This window comes from Archocentrus centrarchus, chromosome 17 (genome assembly GCF_007364275.1).
Source record: "Archocentrus centrarchus isolate MPI-CPG fArcCen1 chromosome 17, fArcCen1, whole genome shotgun sequence".
In the NCBI taxonomy this organism is placed as follows: domain Eukaryota; kingdom Metazoa; phylum Chordata; class Actinopteri; order Cichliformes; family Cichlidae; genus Archocentrus; species Archocentrus centrarchus.
In genome coordinates, this window is record NC_044362.1 from 29,177,563 (window position 1) to 29,189,266 (window position 11,704).

The following is an 11,704-nucleotide window of genomic DNA, read 5'->3' on the forward strand; positions in this document are numbered from 1 at the left end:
GCACACACAGACAGTTAATGTGTTTCTGAAATGCTAATCTGCTCTGATCTGACAGGTGGATTGTGATTTGATGGAAAGCAGAGACAGATGAGAATAATAAGACTGAAAGATAATCTGAGCGACTGTGTCAGGCAAACATGGTTATAATGAAAACTCTACCAAGCAGAGAGGCTCAACAGCAGCTGTTTATAACGCTCACCACCGTCTCTCTGAGAGACCCCAATGCACAGATGGGATTTTAATGACAAAAGTTGCTAAATCTTCAAAGTGCATTATTCATCTCGTTCTTTGCATTGTTGTCTGTCCCATTCTTGATTCCAGAGAGTTCATTCTCTGGTGAAGAAACGTCGAGTGTCCTTGGAGGAGAAGTAACTGCGGTGCAACTCTTGATTACTTAGAAAGACTCAACAGGTGGCTTTCACATCCAGACAATCGTGCGGACTGAACTCTGCTGGGTGGCACACTGCATACGTTCAGAGCAAATGAGATGTTTCTCAAGACCCAGAGAAGAACCTTCTCAAAAAGTTTCCTCTGGAAATGCAGTGTAACATTGGCTCCAGTCACTAATGTGTCAATGATTTGTGGAAACCGTGCGCAAACTGTCACTGTGAGCAACTTTGGTTTTGTCGAACCATTTTCAGGAACAGAACAGGAATAGAACCATTTTACATTTGAACCTGATTACTTTTTTCTGTATTCTGTAGAAGTTTGTTGATTTGTCATTTAAAGGATGAAGGCCTGGTCACACCAGAATTTAGGGAAGCCAGTGTTTTTTATGACATTGGGTTATTATATCGTAGTATGTGTGGTCCTAGATAGACCTGATTCAGAGCCAGTCTCTGGCTGTGCAGCCACATCACAATAGTCAGATTACAGATTTTACATCTCACTTCTTGTTGTATGTTTTCTGTTGTCGTCAGGTGGATGTATTAAAGATAACTGGATGTCGTATGAACAGATGGTGGCTCTTTCATTCCAATTCTCAGTAAAACATGGGCTGAAAGAGTTATGCAAACTTCCACCATAATATCCTTGGATGCTCTGCACACTCCCCCAAATTTAAGCACACACATACCATTATTTTCTGTGGAGTCTCTTGAGAGCATTCATACCCAAAATTCCAACCAGGCATGCCTGCTGACTTCCAATTGGCTCCCTCACACACACTGATGTGTGAGGGAGCCAATAAGAAGTCATACTGCTCAACTTTAAAGCATTACTGAGCTTTTGGTCCAATACTTTGATCTGTTACTCTACTGAATGCATCAAACTCTGGTCATTAAAAATAATTATTTTCTGAAGTTTATCCTCATTTCAAAGCTATTGCTTTCAGTGATTGGTCTTTGGGTCAATGTGCATTATTATTTATATGCAGAGTGTTGCAGCTGGACTTATATCATTTTTCAAACGTGAGCCGATAACACCAAAAGAAAGAATTAAAAATGAGAAGTGAGCAATGCCTGTAATGTGAACACAGCCACAGGAACTGGACATGTTTGATGCTCCACTAATTGAACTCCTAACTGATGAGCTACACCTTTTTAGACTTGCGTTTGTTTTTTTTTCCCGTTATGCTCTGCTGTCATGTTGTGAAGCACTTTGTGACATTTGTCTTGAGAGGTGCTATCTAAATAGACTTTTACTTACTTTCAGTTTATTTATATACTGGCGTGTTTACACCTGTATATCTTATCAATGAATACAGAGTAACTGATTAAATAAAAACTTTCCAAAATAAATTTGAAATTGCTTACTAACTGTAAGCACGTTCGTCTGCTCATTTACTTACATGACTTCATTTGCTCAGTGTATTTAAAAGATGTCATTGTTTCACGTTCCTGATTTTCTTTTTTTTTTTTTTTTTGCTTTGTTTTGTGATCATCTAAAAATGAAAGTGAGTGATGCAACATAGCTAATAACCTGCAAGACTTTCTTCTGTGTTCTCTGGCTCTACATTCCTTCAAATGTTGGTATTGTTAAGCCGATATGCAATTTGGCTAATAGCACAAATTAACATATTCAAATAAAAGTTTGCATTAATTCAATTGTGCCAGAAATGTTGATCATTTTAAATGCTGGTGTGCCAGGTCTGAAGTGATGCAGTTTTCTTGTCATGAAATTCTGTGAAAAGTCAAAAAACAAGTAACTGCTTCTATTAATAATATTGTCTGTGCATTCAAACATCGGTATATATTTCTCTGTGACAAGTAAACACACTAGTGAGCCTTTACTTTACTTTAGGTGACAAGTCCTGTATGCATGTACACCCACAGACAGGATAAAACATGGACATAGCTTCCAGGTCAGAACAGTAATACGAAAGTGCCTTAAACCAACATTTTTTTAACGTCCAGCAGGGGGCGACTCCTCTGGTTTCAGTATGACTTGTGGTTGTCTAGAAGTCTTTAGGAAAATAGCCCTGAACGCCCTTGCTCTTGACGTCGGTAAATATGATGACTTAATGGGTTCAGTCGCTAGTTTCAGAGCATAATAATAATATTTTTAAAAAAAAATTAAAATTGCCCATTTTGTAAATTAGGGTCATTATAAAAGCTGGAGGGGACTTCTCAAAGAAATGCTCATTGCACGCGCTGCTTCTCTCCCTCATTGCAACTGGATTCAAGATGCCAAGGGCAGAAATGCTCTATTTAAGGCTTTGTAACTGGACTTCATTAACCAAGAGCTGATGTCGCAGTGACTACGTCCATCTTTTATACTGTCTGTGCATACATCACCCTGTTATGGGAAATGCTCACTAAAGTATCTAACAAAGTATTGAGTGAAGTCCCAGTAAGGTTTGCCAGAAACTACAGCAACCTGAAGTTTTATGAAGTTGCCCATTCTTGTTTTGAAAAGGAAACTATGCCACTGTGACTTGTTTGGAAATATTTCAAACTTAAGTGGGAACCAATGAACTTGGAACTGAAGCCAGAAGAAAAACTGGGGTAAGTCGAATTTGATCTGTTCATGGGACTTGTTGAGATAAATATAGAATAATGAGAGTCTTATTCTTCAAGATTTTTTTTTTTTTGGACTGACAGTGGTGTAGTTTCTCTCTGACACTGCACTTGTTTAACAATGAAATGTTGTCAGTGTATCTGTATTGTTGGTGAATACAGTGATGTGAGTGTGAGTGACATGCAATAGAAATACTTTCATCCTTAATTCTGTTTGTTTGGTTAAATCCTGTTTGATGAAAATAAATAACTGCTTTTTTTTTCCAAACCCATCATGTTTTCATGCTTTACACACGAATCGCCGATCTGTTAAATGTTGAGAGTAAGTGTGCTTGTGAATCCGTTTCTTCTTATAGTTACATATCTGAATGGTGCTGCGGGACGATGACATGTGTCTACACAACAAAATGAAAGAAAATGAGTTGAGGAAAGATTCTTTACAAACCGCTGCATTCTTTAGTTTCTTTGTTAAATGAATATAACATACAGTGAAGACTTCCCCCTCGATAACTGGAACAATTTACAACAATTTACATACATTTACATTTTTATATGTGCTCCTTTTAACTGTAGTGTGGGAGGATGCTCATTCTTCAGTGCTGACATTTATGATGGCTGTTAACATCCCAGAGATGAGAGAAATATGTAAAGCCGTGTGGCAACCAGGAGCAGAGGGTGACAAAGTGATTGCCTGTGAAGAGTCATTTAGCGCCTCTGTCTGTTTAAGAGCTAAGACGCCTGAGGTTATGATATGATTCAGCTGCCACACAGCATTGGTCCCCACTCAATTCATTTAAGATCTCCACTTACTGGTTGTGATCAGAGGCCACAAGTAAAGCTGATCACTGACATCTTCAGCATCGGCGGTGATATCAAAGACTTACTGAAGAAAACATCAAACGGATCAAATGATCTCTACGGCCAACTAGAATTTGAATTCGTTAAAAAATTCGGTCTCATCGTATAATATGTTTGATTGGGATGATAAATACCAGTCTCTTCCCCTCTTTGCCAATCAGCTGACAGCAGAAGGGAAGAGACTGTCATCCTGGGTTAACATTTGAAGGAGCTTTGATGTGCTGGCTTTTTCATCTGCGCTGACACTGTGACTCACGGGGTTTTATGTAGCTCCCTTCCTTTGGTTATTTTCGATCCGCACAGTGGTTGAAGCTTTGGAGCTGCCTGTGTTTTAAAGTGACGCTGTTAAAACTGCGCTGGTTAATGCCATACTGATCTGTTTCCTCAATGGTGTGCTGCACAGTGCTGTGGACACCATACTGCAAAATACAATCGCACAAAAAGTAGTGAATACTTTTTAATTTAACTTTGCATTATTAAAGTTTTGTGGGATTTTTTTTTTTCATTAAGGTGTTAAAGAAATGCAAAGCATTACCACATTGTTTTATTGTTTTCAGTATTGGGGTTGTTAGAAGTAAAGTAATTACTTTAATAATTACTTTACTTCCTCCTTATTCTGGTACTTTTGTGTGGAGATGAATACTAACAATTTGACATTAAACAATACTTAAGGCCATATATCCTAATAATTATCCCTCTAAGGCATGGTGTTACCCTCAAGCAACAAACCACATTTTGGTTATTACACTGTCCATTGAAATTTGTATCTATTTATTTATTATTTAATGACAAAAGAAATATGTAAAATAAGGAGTATACAGTGTTTCCAGGAACCAAATTCACAGGGCCAGCTTCTACTAACAATAATATGATTTTTATACATTTAAATTTACATAACTATATTTAAAAATGTGTATATATATGAAAAAGAATATCTGGTTGTTCAAAATCATATTTTGATTTCATTTATTTAATAAAACGGCGCTTTTTTGGTTTGTTGTCTCAAGGCAACATTAACCCACTTTTCTTAGGGCAATAATGCTGAAGCAGTGCCTCTAAACTCGGGTCCTTGAGGCTGCTCATTTGAGGTATTTCTGTGCTTCCCTGCTCCAAAACACTTGATTCAAATGCTCACCTTGTCATCAGGCAGCTGCGTCCTTCAATACCCAGTTGATCATTTGATTCAGGTGTGTTGGAGCATGGCTTGGGGTCCTCAGGAGAACCTCTGTGATTGAGGTCCTCAGGAGAACATTGAGCGATGGGAGATATAAGTAGGCACTAACATTAATTCCTAGGAAATGGGCATAAGAACTTTGTGTGTACATGTGTGTGGGTGTGCATGCAGACATGGGTCTGTGTGGGACTGGCTTCCACCCACAGTCCAAAGACATGTATTAGTGAGGTTAGGTAAATTGGTGATTCTAAATTGCCCATAGGTGTGAATGTGAGTGTGAATGGTTGTCTCTCTGCATTGGCCGTGTGACAGACCTGTCCAGGGTGTACTGTTAGGGATTAATTTTTACTCAGTGAATAAAGGACAAATGTTTAAAGGTAAACTCCAGTAAATTAATTAATAAACAGTGGATCAACCAAATAATAAACAATTATATAATACATTAGATACATTAGCAACTAATCAGAAAGTACTAGACTAACTTCTCTGTTACAGTGCATCTTATCTTGAGGATCGGCCACAGAACGTACAGTTAAAACATCACCAACGTCACCATGTTCTGTCATTAATCTGGACAAGATTTCTCTATGACAAATTAAAACATCAGGAAGAAGATGTGCTTTATGACTCCACAGCTGAGGAATCTGGGCCATGAAAACCAGCTTGAACAAGACTGAATGACGAAGGTCAACTCGTAGCGCCCAGAGATTGTTCATGTTTAGATAAGAGGCTGTCAGTATAAAAATGTTATGGTTAGACAGGAACACAGGCTCGGAGAGAGAGAGAGAGCACACACAGGCTTACTGTCTCCTCTGAGTTCCCGCATATGCATGTGTGTATTTTTTCTGATTCTTTAATATATTAAATCTCTTACTTTTTTAATTAAAGTGTTTCAGGGGTCTTCCTTCATAAACAACCTGTTTGTCAATACCCAGCCTTTCGCCCTATGGCAGCTGGGACACGCTCCAGCCCCCATTGGAATTCTGAATTGGATAAGCGGAAGAAGATGGATGGATGGATGGATGGATGGATGGATGGACGGATGGATGTGTGCCACCAAAGGAGGTGGGTTTACACTCATCATTACCCACCACCAAAACAATATCAAAAAGATGTGAAAAATCAAAATTGTTCCTGTTCACATGTACGAATGGTTGGATGTAGCTTGTAGTGTAAAACACTTTGAGTCGTGGACAAAACCAGAAAACCACCATGTCTATGCAGCCCATTTACCGTTTACAACAGTATTACAACAGTCAGTGGTCTAAGGCAGCACTGCACCATCCAGTGCTGCTGGTAGATACAGAGTTACTGCAAAGCACCTCCACACAGATGAATAATTTAAACTGTACTGGCACCTCCCTGCTTTTATTTTTCTTTGTTTTGTCATGAATGGACAGGGAAGCTTGATCTATAAGTCACATCGGCAGAAAGCCTGAGTGAAATTAAAAGCATGGCCTGTGCTGAAATCAGATACCACCATCATTATTCATCTTTTTTTTCCCCTCCATTACAAATCTCTGGCTCTGTTTTCTCCTCAAGTTAGCATGTTGGCCATTTTGCTGACTTAAATCCCTCAATTATTCACCTCTGCTCCTCAACAGCCATGTAAACAGCAGCTTTAAAATCTGTAATTACTGTGGTATCCAGCTGTATTAGAGGCTGTTTAGATGACAGAGGGGTGAGTGTGGGTTTAGCGGGACAGATCTGCATGCTGATGAGAGATGCTGATGCAAGCTTTTTGTGTGCCTGTAAACATGGTGCAATTATATTTTAATCTTTACATACAAGACGCTAATGCAGCAAGTATGCAGTCATGTTGTCGTGCACACATTAAATCAGCAGGCAGCACTGATGGAATAATAGTAGAACAGCTAATAGTAGGCCAGTCAAACAGATGGAAATGCACATTTTCATGACTAGGCCACTAATCTTGCAGTTGAAATGACTTTTTGCTTCGCCTCAGCCCTCCAGTTCGGCAAGAGCTATCTGACTAAAAGTGACTGTTGTGTGTCAAATTATGTTCTTGCATACGCGCTATTAAGAGTGCATAATGCATGAATTTGCACTGATAATTATGGTGAGATCAGTGGGCTGTAAGTACCCAGATATTTGGTGAGGTTTCACAATTTTATAGGAGGCGGGAAAAGAGAAGCAAAATTATCCTTGTTGTGTTGTGTGTAGCACTGTTTTGGCTCTAAGAAGGGCCTTGAGTGCAGCATAGCCTTTTTTGAAAGTGTGGAGATATTATGTGCTTCCTCTTCTAAGACCTAAGAGCTGGTAGATCAAACTGTGTGTGAGATTAGACCTTCAGATGAGGGACTGGATTCCTGCTTTCCTGCAATCATTTTTCTTCTCTTAGACTACAAGTAAAGTATCATCATTTACTATGAGACACACTCGATTAATGCTAAGCCAAAAGTTTTATAGGGCTGTTATAGCAAAGGCTATAGGGCCTCAACCTAATCTTAGCATTAAAAACATATCTGCACCTTAAAATGCAATGATTTATGTGCAGTCAATATGTGTAGCCAACAGACAAACCTACAAATTTTCAAATTTAAATCAAGTGAAGTGACTACTGCAGTCAATTATTCATGAAATCATTAGAACTTACCTTGTTGGATGTGGGACTAGTGAAAATACAAGTTTGCTAATGCTGTGACTCTTCAGCCAGATGTGTGAAGTACTATTTATTGAGTGAGTGACCAGGGCTGGTTTTTTTTTGTTTGTTTGTTTGTTTTGGAGGGGGAGGGGGGGGGGGGTTCCCTTTTTCTGGGCTGAACACAAACAGAAAAAAATGGCAAAACACGGAGGGGGGTCACGTTACATAAAATAACTTGATTTGTATGTCACTGAGTGAAATAAGCATTTGATCCACAAGCAAAACATGATTTAGTACTTGGTGGAAAAACCCTTGTTGGTGAGCACAGCAGTACAGTGTTTCTTGTAGTTTCTCACCAGGTTTGCACACATCTCAGGAGGGATTTTGTCCCACTCCTCTTTACAGAAACTCTTTAAATCCTTCTTGGCTGCCACTCGGCAACTCGAAGTTTCAGCTCCCGTCACAGATTTTCTATACTGAGGTCTGAAGACTGGCTAGGCCAGTGTTTCTCAAACTGTGGGGCATGAAGGGTGGGGTGCGAACAACCTGGTAGAAAAGTGATGTGGAACAAATGTTGAACATGGGATTAAAGCTCACGGACGAACAAGGAAATGTTAGCAGGTGCGTCAGCACAGCGACTAGCAAAACTCTCCACTCTACATAGAGCCATCGTGCCGCTGCTTTGCAACCAAGGGGCGAAGTGGGGCATGATGGAAGAAGTTTTAGAACCACTGGGCTAGGCCACTCCATGAGATCAGGAGTATCTGTAATTGATTGATTGATTGTAATTTGTGTGCCAATATGTGGGAGTCAGAATTCTGGCTGGGTTGTAGGGGATCAAATCCTTTCACTCAGTGACATCCAAATCAGTTCATAACTTGAATGTAATCTTTTTTTCTAGATTTTTGGTTAATATTTTGTTGCTCTCCATCAAAATGAAACTACTATTAAAAAAATTGAGACTGTTCATTTCTTTGTTTCTGTTTCATTTCTTTACAAATTCAGCAGGGGTCAAATAACTGTTTCGCCCACAGTAAGCACATCTATATTAATCTCCCAACTAATGAAAAATCAATCAATGCATTAAGGACTTCACAGCTTTTGAAAGAACCCACTCCAACTTAGGCTTTGAAGCTCTGTCACAGTGGAGATGGAGATTTCTTCTTGATGTTTACAGCATCTGCTGCTGAATGAATAAATCAGATGACCCTCAACAACACCCGAACCTCCGCTGTAACTCTGTTCATCACATTCATCTGCACATTAATCCTGTTTTCTTTCTTTTTTTTTATTATCTTCTGTTCACCATGTCGGCATGAAGTCATTGCAGCATGGCAGCTCACAGAAAATGTAGTTTTAGCTCATGGTAACCTGTTCTGTGCTGTTTTCTCAGGGAAGTGAACAGAGCGGAGAAGCTCTGTCATTAAAAAGCAGAGTCATCACCGTGTCTGGTTCGCTTGAAGTCCTTGATATTTTGATATAATATTTTGCTGAAGGGAACAGATCTTTTCTCTAATAGCAGGCTTCTGGTAATCATCCAGACCTCCCACAGATTATAATTTGACTGACTGTGGAGTAATTAGATAGCAGAGTTTGTCCTGCTAATTATCAGCCCACCTACGGTACAGCATGTAGGACGTAACAAAGTCTGTCCACTATTACTCCCCTCCCCTTCTCTTTCATTCAACTCTAATGAACACACTTAATTGCATTCATGTGTGGGCTGGTTAATTGAGACACTTGGACATTTGACACAGGAGCCTTGTCTGAATAGCTCATTACAATCAATTAAAGCTGGGGTAGGCAGCGTGTTTGTCGTGTCACTGAACAAAAAAACATGTTAGCGTTTCAGCATATTCAAGTGGTCTGAGAGGGAGCCTGCTTTTTTCTCTGGGCTCTGTTTTCAGGCTTAACCCTTTATAGGGACTCATTGAAATAATTTGAAATTCAAAATTATAACTTTTTGATATTTTTCCAAGTGTTTCAGTTTCATGTATAAAATCAAGGTCAATGAAGTTAATTTTCATCATATCTGGTTTCTTGTCCATAATTGGTTTTGGATTTTTGTCATGTTCTGAATCAGAGTTGGACAAGCCAAGTGAAGTTCTTAGAGAAATGTGTCGTTTAATTAAAAAAAAAAAAAAAATGTATTTAAAAAGAGTGAGGTGTCTTATGATGTTACATAACATTTGTGACAGCTTTGATTTTCATTGATTTCCCTAATGCCTGACAAATGTAGCCATTTGAAATGCACATCTGCTGCACGTGTTATGCCTAATAAAGATTTATACTCATATTTGCCTTTATTTTTTATATATTTGATATTTTTAGGTGGCTGTATAAAACACAGAAAACAAAACATAGTTAACAGATTCAGTGGAAATAAAGGTTATGTGATGAAGTTTCCTAAAGTTTTAACCCATTAGGACTGCCCTGAATAAACCTTTTATCCGAAGTTCTTTACTATGCTGATTAAGTTGAACTAGCATATGGATTCAGATCAAGCTTTTAGTCTCTCTATTTCTTTTACCTCATTCATTTTTTCAGCATAAACATAAGCCAAATGCATATCTCTCTATGAAATAGCTACAACTGAGGGTACCGCACACCAGAGCTCTTGTAAAGAGAGCTCAGCACTTTTTGTGCAAGTTGAGGAGGGCTGACCTTCCCGTCCTCAGTACCTACACTATAATAAACTTCTTGACAATATGCATCTCTGTGTGGATTTAGAGGGTTTTGCATCTGAACTCTTCATGTTTCTAAATTCATTTAAAAAAAAATCTACAACAAAAACTCCCTCTGAAAAGTAGATGGTGCAGAGATAAACTCGCTGCTTTCATGTAACATTTTATTGTTTCCCCTGCTCGTTATATCTATAATGAGCACAACTGCACACAATTGATGTGTTTCCATAACAACCGTCAGCATAACAGAGAAGAACATGTAACTGCGAGACTTGCACATCATTAAAATAGTATAAATTTGAAAGGAAAATTGATATATCAAATGATAATATCTTACTTAGGATACAATATTAATTTTATTTGCCAAGAAAAATTCTGGCCCCTGGACAAATTCAGTTGATGACCCCTGGACTAGAAGTTCCTGCAGAAAGTGGTGAGAACAGTGTAGAGGATCACTGGGACCCCACTTTTCCACATCCAGGATTATGTACAAGAACACTGCCTGACAAGCTCAGACAAAATCATGCATGACCCCTCCCACCCCCAACATGCGCTGTTTTCCCCGCTGGCCTGCAGCATCCCCAGGAGAACAGATTCTGTAACAGCTTCATCCCCCTGAACACTCATCACTGACCACACACACACACACACACACACACACACACACACACACACACACACACCGGACCAATGTCACTCACAGGTGATCCTACAGGGCTTCAACCTCCCTGCCCTGTACATTTCTCTGCATGTCTCTAATCAGGTCATAAGAATTCTTTCTGTTCCTGTTCAGGCATTTCTGTGTGAAAAGGATATTAGGATTTGTGCCACAGTTGAGTAATGCTACAGAATGAGAATATGCTGTTTTGGTTGTAAATGGAAATGTAACCTTGGGTCATCCTTTCAGCAAAAATGCTGCACTGCTGCACACAGTGGCTAACATTTTATTAGGGAAAAATGCAGGCAACACAAAGGACAATCTTATAAACATCAGTAAACTTGATGCGTGTTCAGATTTGTACCTTTTTAAAATCAGAGTTAAGTCTTTACCTGCAAATCAGAGGAATTTAAAGCTGGATGAATTAATTAATAGAGAAAGCTGTATGCCACATTGAAGGCTTGACCCTCTTCCTCACAGCCTTCCACATGCCTGATAAGAACATTTGGAGGTGAAACTGGAAAATCATTTCATTATTGGATAGCAAGGTTGTAAAGGTAGCTCTGCCGTGATAACTGATACATATCAGGGCAAACAGTGACTCCTCTCTGTGGAAGCAGACACAGAGGAGAGCCTGGAAATGTTTTTGGGAGAGAAGGCGATGAGTGTGAGGATAATCCTTTAAAAGTATATGTCGTCTTCAGGCAGCCATGTTTAAAAAGTTGTCCTCCTCTGCTGTTATTTCTCTGTCACAGATTAGCTCTCTTT